Raw genomic sequence first — 14131 nt, 5'->3', positions numbered from 1 at the left:
TCCTTAGGACGGTGAAAAATGCTGCTGAAACTGGCAGGTCATTCGTCTCTGTTGTCCCAGTGGGTGGTGTTGGCTACAGGTTGACTAATGGTCCTGTTAAAATGCTTCAGATGTCTGAGTAATGACAAGCTATAAAAGCTAAGCTGACTACAAAGTCAACTAATCTGAAATCTACTGACTGTTTTCCAGTGATGAGAGCTGATAATGTTTTAGAATAACGAAATGCCATAAAAATATGGAGAGTAAGTTCAGAGAGGACTGAATCTTGGCAGTTCTTTAGTGGTGCAATGATGATAAAAAAAAATTTAAAAAGTTCAAACATTGAACAAATTGAGACGACACCTGCAAAGTTAATGGTGCAGTTGGGATCCAAAAGCAGGTAACATTTTGAAATGTAAGAATATATAACGTTAGTTATTTGTAAATGATAAAAGCTAAACCTTGAAAAGTATTACACCAATATAAAGAGGGTCCTTAGATAAAACTAGGTCCAGAGAAAACAGGAAAATGCCGCTCAAGATGGAGAAAGCCAACAACCACCAGAATGCACTGGACACATAAACAGTCCCACTGGTGGGTGACGTCATGATCTCATATTACAGTTAAATGATAAAACATGTTTCTGGAAACATTTGAAGCAAGAAATATACAACGCAGCATCTTGGTTATATTTGATCAGCGCTGCTTACTTTTACTGATTGATCTCAGTTTTTTCGGTCTCTGTTTTCACTGTGCAGGAGGCAGTATGGCGCCACGCTGTTACAGCTAAACAGGGCACTAAAATGTTAGGCAAGAAATAGACAGTCCAGTGACATAATCCTGATTTATATTCAACCAGCAGTGCCTAGTTTTATCATTTGATCGGATTTCAGTCTGAGTTCAAGAGAGCAATAGAGAGAGAGAGGCGGGTCTGTTTCTTGATCTGCTTATAAACCCGTTGTGTTCGCTTTGGAGTCATGGTTCGTTGGCAATATGACAATGTGGAAGTACAGCCTGAAGCTCGAGCAACAGCCCCAAAAACCAGCGAGCCAAACCCCACCTGATGACTTTTTGTGCATCAATTTGCATCATCTGGCAGAGTTTCGCCGTGCATAGGAGGGATATCTAGACACTGGTTAGATGGAAGGAAGTTTCCCACAGTTCATCCGCTCATGCTACCCACATTGTTCTGAAACAAAGCTGGTTAAATATCGGAAAAGTATCACTTTACGGAGAAATGTTCCAGATTCAAAAAACTGGATTTGATACTAGCTTTGTTTTGATAAAATTCTACCAAACCCAAACCCTCGTTAACGGTATCTCCTTTTCACAAGTTCTTTTTATTCCACTTGAAGAAAAACTTAACTGGTCCTTCCATCGGTTTCCTAACATCTTAGTACTGAAAAGTAAAAGGAAAGGAATGACTGAAGTGACAAATTACAAAAGCTAAGTAAAACTGAACGAATAACAGAAAGAGGCCAGAAATGAGGTAAATTCAGGATCTCTCCCGACTCGTCTAAACATCCACTGCCCATCCCTCCTTCCCGACTCTGAACTGCCCCCCCCAGCCCTGCCTCCCCTTCTATTATTGCTCCTTCTGCTCCTCATGTCTGTTAAGTCAGCATGCCATTTTATGATGCCTGGATATTAAAAAGCAGTTTCTATTATGTGTGAGAGGGAAGTGGAAACAGCTATGCTCATGCTAGGTAATTAGGGGAAGCAGGCGAGGGGATATTTATGAATGCAGGGGAAAGCTAGGGGGAGACCAGGGGAATTGGTGCGTAATGTCCTGCTGTCAGTAACACTTTTCTCTTTAACTCTATACAGAACACTGTTAAAGGTGGAAATCGGTTTGGATCTCGTTTATGATCCATGATTCATCTGAATCATTTGGTTCGTTTGTGCTTTGTGATGTGTCCAATTGAACAACGCCAATGATGAAAGTAAAGCTCAGAAGTTAAGCACAGAGGAGCATGGCAGGTTAAATATGATTACGCTCAATGAGATGAACAAAGATAGGTAACACAGTTTAACAGACTGCTTAGAGTTGTCAACAGAGCCTTTACTTCAGTAAAATACTGTTCCCTCTGCAGAAGAGATGGTAATATGACATTGTTCAATTCCTGCAGCGTTCTATAATAATTTCATTTCAAAAACTGTGCTATATTGGTCAGGATTCTACAAAACTAAGTCTTGCACTTCATTTTTCAATACGAGGTTTAGATTTCTACTTCGTTTCATATAGCTTGTTATATTGCTGCTAGGGATGTAATGGAAAACAAAATTTAAGGTTCAGTATGTAACTCACTTTCAGGGTCATGGTTCAAAATGTTTTTGGTACAGCAGGGGAAAAAATGCTGAAAATAATATTCATTTGCACATTTAGATATACAGAAAAAAAACAGAAAAGGAATATAAACAGTTTGCATGTGTAGATACATTTTTTTGTTTGTCTAGTAGAATAAGAATTAACTTCAGAATTGTAAATAAGAAAAAATCATTAGTTTTCTAGCAAGTCTGTTTTCATGTACAGCACTTTAAAAATACATATTTGGAGAATGTTAATATCATAAATGGTAAATACGTTATATTTCAAGATAAGAGGTGAAGTTGCAGCACATGGCTTGGAGCAAAATGCTATTCTAATAAAACGTTTATGCAGCAGAGGAATATTATGAAGATATGTGGTGTAAGTACTTGCCCAGACAGTGTTACAGTAAGTAAGGTATGGATAAATTAAGCTGTAAGATAATGTAAAAAAAAAAAAAAAAAGGCATGTAATAAAGCATGTTTGTTTTTTTAAATAATTCCTAGAGATTTGTAAGTGTGTTGCAAACAAAGCCAATGTGATCTTTTCCAGTGAGTGTCTCGTCGATTAAGATTCAAAGAAACCTTGTTGATGTAACTAAAGAAATTTCTTCATCAATATATAATTTTTTTCAAGTTATATCCCATCTTTCCAGCAAATATAAAATGTGATTTATTTTTGTTACATTCAATGCCAATTTATTAGGCTGAAACAATTTTGAGTATTTAAGAATGCTACTATTTATTAATAGTACTGTACTGAAGTTAAGTACTGAAATATTTTTATGTTAAATAATTCAATTAGTGTCATCTGCGAATAATACTGGCATTATAGTGTTTAACAATGTAAACATTCAGTGGTGAAAAAATAAAATAATAACACAAAAGGCAGAAATGCTCCATCCTGACTGACAAAAATGTGCACAAAAGAAGATACATTGTAGCAGGGTTTTAGCACTTTCACCATATGCTTAAATTTGCTATTCTCTATAGCATACATGTGAGTACAGTCATCTGCAGGGTTTAATACTCTATAGCATTAGATATTTCTTTGGCATAGTCCGAGTCTGCAGTGTGAGGCTGTCTTAAGTGCTGTGGGGAGAAGGACTCCTCCTCCAGTCTGTTTTTGTCTCATTACGCTAATTGATACATTCGAGTGATGTTGTCATAAATAAAATGTTTGAAATATATCCACAGATGTACCTGAATTTAGTTTAACACTGTTGGCATACAGTTTAACACAAATTTTTGTCACTCTGCCTGACCAACCTGGACTAACTGGTCTAGGGCAAGTGCATGCTTTAGCTGATAGACTACTTGTGCCGAAACTTTTTGTGAAAAATTACCTAGAATCACATAAAATAGAGTTGTAGCCTTCTATAAACTATTTTGCTGGTAATTGTTATGGTCACGGGATGCATCCAACTGAAGCTGTAGCCAAACCAAATGTCCTGTACCAAACAGTTTGGAATAAATAAATAAATGAATTGTGTCACCCCAAATTCCTGCTGATTGATTAAAGTTGTATTCATGTTTTAATTCTGGCAATTTTACTTTTTATACTTGTACATTTGATTCTTGGTACCTGATATTAAATTTCTTTAATGTATCTTTATTGTATTTCATTTTTCTCTTCATCGTTTTATGCTAAACCTGTAAAGCACTTTTGAGGCTGGTTTTAATAAGCGCTGTATATATTTTATTATTGCCACAACCCATTGCCAGTTTAAAAAGAAAAAAATATTTTAAAAAAAATCTGTAATCTGTTATATCCTTTCTATTCAAAATCTCCTTTTGATTTTTTTAACAGAGATTTCATGGCGCCAGTAGCAACATTTTTCACAGATGGCCTCAGCAGATATACTATAAAACCACTGCATGTTCCTCTCTCCTGATGTGGTCAGCATATCCGTTTCTGATACTCGCTGGAGAACTTTGATCAGCTTACTGACCACAAACCGTGAAAAGTCATTTTCATAGAAACCAAAGTTATCATAAAAAGTTCACTTAACCTGACTTGAAAGCAAATGCACTCTGTTTCAAAGCTACATAGGAAAGGAGTTCCTTTGAATAGAGAGTCAAAAGGAAATAACTGTTGATCAATGTTTGGTTTTTCAGTTTTGCTCAGTGGCCCGTGTACGGTTCAAACACACGCACACATACACACACACACAAACACATGCACAGTGTGAACTGCATCCATTACCTTGTACGATCAGGGTTGTGGCTTTTGGCCCTGTGCAGCTGTACTGTATCTTGCCTTTCTCTGTTCAAAAACATTAAACAATATTTCCAGCCAGCCCTCCAGGCCCCCAGCTCAATAACTATTTGAGGCTGTGAGAGAAGTGAGTGGAGGTGGTTCAGACACCTTGGGGCCTTCGGGGCTGCTCTGGGCTCTCCCTGGAACCACAAACCAGCACAGGTCACACACAAGTTTGTTGCTTTTCGTTTTCTCCACAGCTCAGGGACAAAATGAAGCCTTAACCTCGTAATCTACCCAACGTGTCCCCCGGTAGCACTTCTGGATTTAGAGCTGGGAAATTACACTTCAGGCCTGAGAGGTGAGGAGGGAGAGATGTGATTTTGAGCATAACCGATGAAAGATGGCAGGTTAGATAACAGAACCATGCGACCGGGGTGAATATTTCAGTTTTCATGACTATACGTCCAAACGTGATATTCCTCATAGCGTCAATAATTGAAGTGAGCAGTTACACATTAAAGTAAAGAAGATATCAACATCTGTGTTTATTTCATTATGATTATATCTTTGTGGTTTCGGTTTGAGAGGTGGGGAGGGATATAATGTGACAGCAGTCTCTCTGCCACCTGTCACAGTGCGGCTTTCGGGGAAACATTCTGTCCTACCTCCTCCCCAGAGCCTGCTCAGGCCGTCCAGCCCGCTCTGCCTGCTGCACAATCAGCCCTCTGTTCCTGACTCAGGGTGGGTCCCGCTCCTTCCACCCGCATTACTGTGAAAACAACCCAATCTCAAACACACTCTCACTCTGGCATACCCATGTGTAAATACACGCATACACACTCCTGGACCCACTTCTAAACCCACTGCCCACCACGGTGCAGCAGGACCTATGGGAAACCTAACCCCATTCCTGCCACTTACCATTACACTCGTGCCTGTCTGCTTTATTGGAAACACATGCACAAGTGTGTGCTTAATGCATAGATGCATGTAAATGTGAGTCTGCCACGGTATTCCTACTGTAACTTTGGGTGTGACTTTGCATACAGACTTGCAACCCTGACAACGTTACACTATTGTTGCTATTTCACGGCCTCACTCCCAGCCTTGATCTTTGCCCGCCACTTAGGCATATTTACATGAGCAAACAGTCTGAAAAACCATGCCAGAGTCTGAATATTTACACCCTACTGTGTTATTGTAGAAACTACACCTATGAGATACTTTGACACATACATATTGTTACTTAAATGTGCCACTTTTGTGTCTGAATATGCCTCTCATTCACATACGAAAAGCCACAAACCCCTGTGAATGCAAATTTTTCGTTAATCAAAGCTTCAACAAAGAGCAAATTAAAATTTAAAATCCATCAATGTTGTACCCGGTAAGAAAACACACAAAATTCTTCTCCCGTCATACCGTTACGTTACATCTTATCGCTGTGACACTGCACCACACGCTAAATATCATGCCTGCACATGGCTCTTTACAGAAATTTACAAGTAACATGAAGACTCCATGTCTGAATTACTTGCACTTAAGATAGATAAAGAGAGTAATGTTGCATATTTCAAGGCTGAAAAGGGTTACAGAGCCAAAGAGCTTGTCTGCAACTTCACTGTGTCACTGTCCTCTCACGACATGATTCATAGTCCTACTTGCCAAAATCTTAAGACCTCAGCCATGAAATATAGCAACGAGGACAAATCACCTTGTGTGGAAATCCCCCCATACTCCATTGTATGTGATGACACAGGGGATCCTCCTAATGCACAATGATGAAAATTTTCTGCCACTGTGACAAGGCAGCTTTTGCTTCTGTGTAAGAGACCCATGAGCTAACATATGGTTCGGCGTACTGCAGCAGACACTGACGTATTGCAAGTCAACTTGGAGTGGGGCTCGCATGAAGAAGGAGCTCGTCCAAACCGCTTATATAGATCATCAGAGACAGAGAGCTCTCCCTCAGCCTGCACACTCCTAAAGTGGGCCCATTCAGTCAGGAATGAAAATAGAATGAAAGCGTACTATGTCTTTGGAGTGCATTTATGTGTGTGGTTTTAAACTACAGACTCAGGAGCATACGGGTGGGTCAATACGTCTTTCTTAGACCACACACATGCACACAAAAATAATCATGCATGAATACAGACACACACGTGCTCACTTAGACACATTTAAACACCCAAACAACACAAAATGACAACCACAGGCCAAGAAACACAAGCCTGCGCTGCTGCTGTATCCCCTTCCAGCGACAGAGAGAGCAAACGAGCCTCAACATTTTCCACGGCTGGGTGTGCTAGTTAAACGCTCTCAGAAGTGATGTCTCTTTGATGAGCTGTGGTAAGTGATATAATAATCACACTGGCGCACGTTCACCAGAACACTTGCCCATATTGCCCCGCGAGCTCAATGCCCTGAGGGGAGACTCAGCCAAATAAACAGATCCCATTTCTAAAAGGCAGAGACTGGTAATGAGGAGTCAAGCCCTGGCAGATCAACCCCCTCCCCACCGCCACTCTCCCGCTAAAGTGTTCGGCCTGTTAACATTCCTCACTCACAACAGAGGCGGGAGTGGAGTTTATACAGCCACAGACCAAGGCCATCCATCTGATGAGAGCACACTGGAGGGCTTTGTGTCACTGGAGCATTTTAGATAGACAGACAGAGAGACAGACAGAAAGAGTGAGTGGTGAACATAGATTGGATAAGCTCTCATTGGCAAACACGCACACACACAATACCCCAATCGATCATTTCTGCCACCAATGCATCAGATGTCCCATAACTCACTATGACACTACAACCACGAACAGCAGTGATACACTGGCTTAATTTTGAGACAATAAAGTAGATGGCCAATTTTGTAAAAGAAAAAAATACCCCAACCTGTATTTTTTCATTATGGTTTTGTTCCTTACAGGCTATTTTATCGACACCAATTTTGTCCCAACTGACACCACCCATACCTGCTGCAAGCAATATCTGCTCTCACTGTCTCCAAAACAGATCTCTTTTTGCCCTTGCAGAGTATAAAAGACATATTTACACAACATGCCCTGCACATATATAGACCACAATCACAGGTGCAACAATGATTTGGATAGTTTTCACAAAAGAGCTTTATTATCTCAACTGCCAAATCCAGAGTAAAGTGGTTGTGTTTATTTCTACTGCAGAGGACATTGATATAAGAGGAAAATAGTTTGGAATTTCTGAAGTGGGGCTGTATGAGATACTTATGTATAATCATTGTATGACATACAGTAGCTAGAGGTCGGCGTGCTCCCGGTTTGCAGAAGCAGACAGGGCGCGCACCCCATAGCTCAGAATTACCATGCTGTAAAGAGGGGCTGACATCAAAACGTATTTTACCCGCTTGAAAAAAGGCCTACCTAAAAAATACAATATCAGTCTAAGTGGATGCTGTATTGAGAGTGTTTTCAACGTGAAGCTCGTTTCAGTCCGATCGTGTAACAGCCAGTAACAGCACTTTCTGACCCAAACAGCTGACCAGCAGCAGATAAAAACTGTACTGCCAGTTGAGAAGGCCCTGTGACGATGAGGTACAGCGGTCAATATAGTGTCAATTTAGACTGATATTGACTTTTTTAGGTAGGCCTTTTTTCAGGTGGCTAAAATACATTTTGATATTCCCTCTATACAGCATGGCAATGCTGAGCTGTGGGGTGTGCACCCCAACTGTTTCTGCAAACTGGGAGCTTGCTCACTGCCAGCTTCTGAATGTAATACACTGACTATACGGACTAATCCCGAACTATCCCTTCACTGATGAAACTGCTACTTTCCTTGGTTATAAGAGGTTTGTTTACCACAGCGGACAGTTCAATAGTCTAGACTTTCCCTCTGCAGACATGAAAAATGGCAATGTGAGATGAAATCCCCAAAAGCTTCTTAGTTAAACTGCATTTCCAAAATTCATATGCATCTCTGAGGCCGAAGGCTCACTTATACTCCCTTTATGTATGAAAAAAGAGCCATTCATTTAAAAAATTATAGCTGTCACTGCCCTCGTTCTTTCATTCGCCCTTTATTGACATAGGCACATCCATTAAATGGCACTAGAGGGCAGAGTCAAATGTTTCGTAAAACAAGAGGTATGGCGACAGTGAGGGAGGTTGGAATAGACGAAGAATTCTTATTCTTATTATTTATTTGTTCCATTCCAACATTTTAAAAATGTCTGTGTTCTGTCCTATCGTGATGTCTTGCTCGATAAACACCATACTGCCTCCACAATTTCCTGAAGTACTGCACATTTTGCCATTGTCTGTAAGCGATCAGAAAACAGCAAATACAGATAAAATAAACACAGAGTATGGACAGAAGGCTCCGTCTGTATCCCTATACGCATCTAACGTCGATCATAAGTGACCCTTGACAAACATGTTACAGGCATTTACTTTATCATGAACATTTTGACACCTGCACTGTTGGCATCTGTTTGCTAGCTAACAGTTTTTCTCTTATAAGATTTTTCTTTTTTTGTTACCACTAACTATTGAACAGTTGAAAAGAGCTGAATATAGGCAGAAATGTTTACTGCATTATATCTGCATGCATGTGAATCCTCAAATGAGAGATAAAAACAAAGTAAGGATCGCCTCATGAAAGCATTGCCCCCATAGAACTACTAGTGATCAAATCTCAAATGGGAAACATTTATATAATGCAGAAAAGCCCAAAATAGGTCTTGGATTAGATGAAAGACATCAGTTGGGCTCATACCAATATAATGACTGTGTAGTATAACATCACCAATATCACTTATGAATACAAAAGTGAACAGATTCATACTAGAGACTAGCTACTGCTGTTTTTCTGTCCTACTGTGAAATTGTCCCCTCTTATAAATTAATAAAGAATTAAATGCCATAAATGACAATAAGTGCTTGGAAAAAAAATCCAAAAGCACCAAAAATACTAAAATAATAAAATCCATTTGTATAAATGAATGGAATACATTCTACCATCATCATATCTTGCTCCATATTGTCTTAATTTTCCACTCTCATACACCGAAAGGGTTGATGGAGCTGTGCGTTTGTTCATAGACTCGGAGGTTAAAGTGTGTGAATATGAAATACCAAACAAATAAATATGATTTGGCCCATCAGTTTCAATATTGACATATCCACACAATCCTCCACCCCCGTAGCTTTCTCTTTCTTTCTCACTGTCCTTATTTCCTGCCTGGTAATAAGCACCTGAATACATAAAAGATGTTGCTCAAGTCCTTCCTGTTTATATTAATGTTTTATTTAGTGTTTTGTATTATCATAATCAAAGTTCCAATAAAAATAACAAAGTAGAATAAAATATACATATCAAGTGACAGCCTAGTTCCGTAACCTGTCCCGCGCGGAATCTTGATGTTATGTTAACAAACAAATTAGCATTTAAATGAGTCCTGCATTTTATCCTTCAAGGTTATGTTGTTATGGATATTAAATTAGAGTGTGTGGCTTTGCCCGTGTGTGTACTTGTGTTTGCGCGAGTCCACGAGACTGTGTGTATATGCCTGTGTGTGGTCCATAAGCTGCCAACCGACAAGTCCCCCAGAGAGGTGTTAGAGCAGGTTTGTTTAGGGTTGATTTGGGAGAGAGTCGGCTGGAAATGTGCATGTCCCGGTGTGTGTGTGTGTGTGGGTTTCGGTCTGCACATGCTTGAGGGGAGACAGTCCAGACTTTTTGTAACTGCAAAAGAGTTCATATCAATTTCGTCATCATAGTTGAGAAGTTCTCCTAAGCTAATGTGTCTCATATTTCTGTCTTTTCCTCGAGGATGTCTGCAGAAAACAGACAGGTAAGAGCAGTTTGTCCCTGTGCTGGCCTGCTTTGGATTGTTATCATCTTGGCTCGTCTCCTAGAGCAGCAGTAACTGAAATGAAAGTGTGTGGACTGTTATTGCAGAGGTGCTACACAGTGACTGTTTAAACAGCAAACAGTGCTTAGATACACACCTTACCCGCCAGATGGCTCAACTGCCAGTTTATAAAGTAAATTCCAAAATAGAGACGTTAAACTTGTTCTATTGTGTTATCTCCATTGGGGAAGAATTAAGACTTTCCAAACCTGATGCTACCAGATGATCTATCTGCACTTGACGTGTCACCATTTGTTACTTTTAAAGCCAGGTGCGTCAGCTCCCAGTCTAATAAAAGAACAGTTCCTCGCCCACAAAAAGGTTGATCTTAAAGAGTGTAAGAAGTCCTGGACAATCGGCTGCACATGCAACTAAACCAGCTCATCTGTTCACAAACATGGTTTCTACAGGAAGAGATATAACAATGTGTTAGGGAGCAGAAACATTAGGTTGCATTCGCCCTGCAAACATTCAAATCTGCAGATGATATTGTGTTGAGTCCACACTTAATCTCTACGGCAAACTAATCTCCCTTTTAATATAGTTGATTCACAAACCTGCTCAAAAACATGTTGTTTTTAATCTACCCCTCGCCGGCTCAGCAGCCATAATAAAATGTGGATTAACTTGTAAGCTGGGTGATATGTGGAAGTTTGGGTTTTTTTTCCCCTGATTCTTATGGCAGAGCGTCTCCTTCAGTCTGCAACAGTAAATATGTATGCTAATATAGTAGCTCATAAAGTCTTTAAAAACACCTGCCCATGATATTACAGGCAGAAAAGCTCACATATTCAAACACACACACACACACACACACACACACACACTCAACATGCTAAAAAGACGCAAACACACACTGATGACTTTGCCTGCAGCAGTTTACTTCTTTAAGCATCAAGTTTGTATTAACGCATTCAGTCTTTCCTTCACTGTTTAAGATAATGTCCAGTTTAAATTATTTGGAACTGCCGCAGGTGTTATTACGGAAAAAGACTTTATAACCTCTTTAATATGACATTTGTCAAGGGCCTGAGAGAATTATATTTCAGACTAACAGCTTGTTTCTGTATAGATTTTACTCTCAGCCATTAAGTAGACCGCTTTACTATAATACTGGTGATTTTTGGAGCAGAAATACATACATTGATGGTCCAATTTGAATGGAATTGAGCTAATTTATGGGAAAGAAAAGTTTATTCATTATTGTTTTAGTAACTTTTTTTATTGTTCAATTTTTGTCTAAGTCAAATAAAAAATTCAAAAGGAACAGGAGTTCAAAGATAAAAAACAAATCCTCAAGGCCATCAAACCGGATACATAAAGGGGAATACACAATGGCACAAAGGAGACAAAGAGTGTAACCAGAGATCAAAGGAAAGGAGATAAAATGTAGCCTATTCAAAGCACCTATTTTATTCAACATTACTTAGTTTTTTTCAAAGGTTCTGAGAAACATAAGATAACATTTTTCTTTTTACTTGTATAATCACATGATCTCTTGGGGAGCTGTATCATCCACAAGGTTTCAAAGGAAGATGCAATATTAACAGTAATCAATAATGTAATGTTTGCATGTTTTGGACCAACCGCCTTCTTGTTGATTCTGTTTACACAATTTGAAATATTTTTTCAAGTCCTTGGTGAAAAGACAGATGACCACTAACTAGTCTGTTGTCTAACCACACCCTTTAACTAACTTTCCATAGGTGGAGTTCAGTGATTTGATATAGCATGCTCAGAGCTCCAATGATCAAGGCCATGTGGGCATGGTTACAGTTGGGCCCACTCCTGCCTATTAATCCGTCTGAAACAAGAGCCCCGCTTCAGATCACCACTTGGACATTCCAAGACACACTGATCCATTACAAGGAATGTCAACCTGGAAGCACTCAGACCCCCAAGCAAACCATTTCCTGAATCCCTACCTCCACCAATCGCCCAGGCCAGACATTTATTTATTTAGCATCGCTATCCTGTGTAGTTTGGGCCATTGCAAAAACTAATTTAGGAATTTATGGAGCCTGGTTTCAAAAGTAGGGTCTATAGCGGAGTGTCTGATATGTTCTTGTGGGTTTGCAACAGGAAATAAAGATTTACAAATGGAGTGGAATTCCCTTTAAGACATGCCAATGTAAGGTGGGGTGTTGTTATTTCAAAGTCAGAAAATTCCACCTCCACCCCAAAAACACATATCCTGTAAGTCCACATCCACAGCACACATCAGAGCTGGGGCTCTGCCTCAAAGGGTTTATATCCTTCTATCTGAAAAGATCTTGAGATGGATGGAAAAAATCAATGCCAAACACAAACTTTGAACAAGTATGACAGAAACACAGCATGAGAGCAAATAATCAGATGCATTCTACTAGAGTGTCAGTTTCAGTTAATTTTGCTTTCAACAGGCTGACATCCATTTACCTGAAACTAACTGGTTAATTTTTAAGAATAAAATAAATACAATTGCCACATCCCGGTTACATGCCTCCGCGAACCAGTCAAGTTGCACTTACATTTTACAGCCATGTCTGTAAAAACGCGGATGCTTCGCACACATCTTCCCCACTGACAGCACGAAAGATCTCTCAAATTAAACCAAAAACCAACATGTGAAAACGGTCAAAATTATCTTTGCCTTCACATCCCTATATTCTTTTATATAATACATTAAAAAGTGTTCAGAAGTCTGTGACTAGTCATCTACAAGGAAATAATGTTGAATGACTGGTTTGTTAACAGTCAGTATTCTCTCTGGTGAAGACAACTCATCTTTTGTCTGTCTTCAGTGGATGATGTATATTATTTGTTCCATAGCACCTCTCAAACAAGAGGAGACCATCATAAAGGGAAGAACAGGTCTGAGGATGGATCACCACTTATTTTACACTACAGAAAGCTGTGCTTTATCGGCTGGTCAGCAGCTGCTCAGACCTTTCTTTCATTACTGAAATGCACAGGACCTTTGTCAATGTATTGGGTGGCGAAGAAAAAGGCAAACTAAAGAGACTTTAGCTCTCTCTCCTTCCCCCTGTTTTATCTCTTACACCCCCTTTCTGTTTCCTTCTCCCTCCACATACACTCACACACACACACACACACACAAAGTACAAGGGACTTGAAAGACCTGTTTCAGGTGTTTGAACTCATCATTACCAACTCCAGCCTGGGGATCTGCTCAACCTGACAGCCTTGTTGATAGATTGTAATTGTATGGTCGCATTGATTGACTGCACCTCACTCAATGTAATATGCATTTGTTGGAGGTTACAGGTAAAGGGAAAGGCAGTAATGACTTCCCTTCTTGTCCTTTGGCAAATGACCCTGTGCAAACTCTGATGGACACTTTACCATATTGAAGGGGGAAAGGATACTTTTGCATTTCACTGTGGATATTCTGCTTACCAGGCAAAAGAAGGTTCTGGTTTCCCTTTTAATCAAATTTCAATTATTCCAATGGAGGAGAGGAAACACTCGTTTTGTGGCGGTCTCTCTCTGTGTTCTTTAAACCAGTATTTTCCTCCAGCAGCTCCAGGTAATTAATCATCCATACATGTTTTAAAACATCAGCGACTCTCTTCGTTCCGTTCTCTCAGTCAGAACTTTGCCTCTGTTGTCCCAATGTGTGAGTGATTACCACCAAACTAAATATATTACATATTCCAAAGTGTGGAAAATACACATATGGCATCGTCTTTGAAACAGTATTTTATTTGAAGCATAAGCGGAAAAGAAAAAAGGAGGCTGAATGGAGTA

The sequence above is a fragment of the Plectropomus leopardus genome, chromosome 1, assembly GCF_008729295.1.
Source record: "Plectropomus leopardus isolate mb chromosome 1, YSFRI_Pleo_2.0, whole genome shotgun sequence".
Classification (NCBI taxonomy): Eukaryota; Metazoa; Chordata; class Actinopteri; order Perciformes; family Serranidae; genus Plectropomus; species Plectropomus leopardus.
This window is presented reverse-complemented; position numbering follows the sequence as displayed.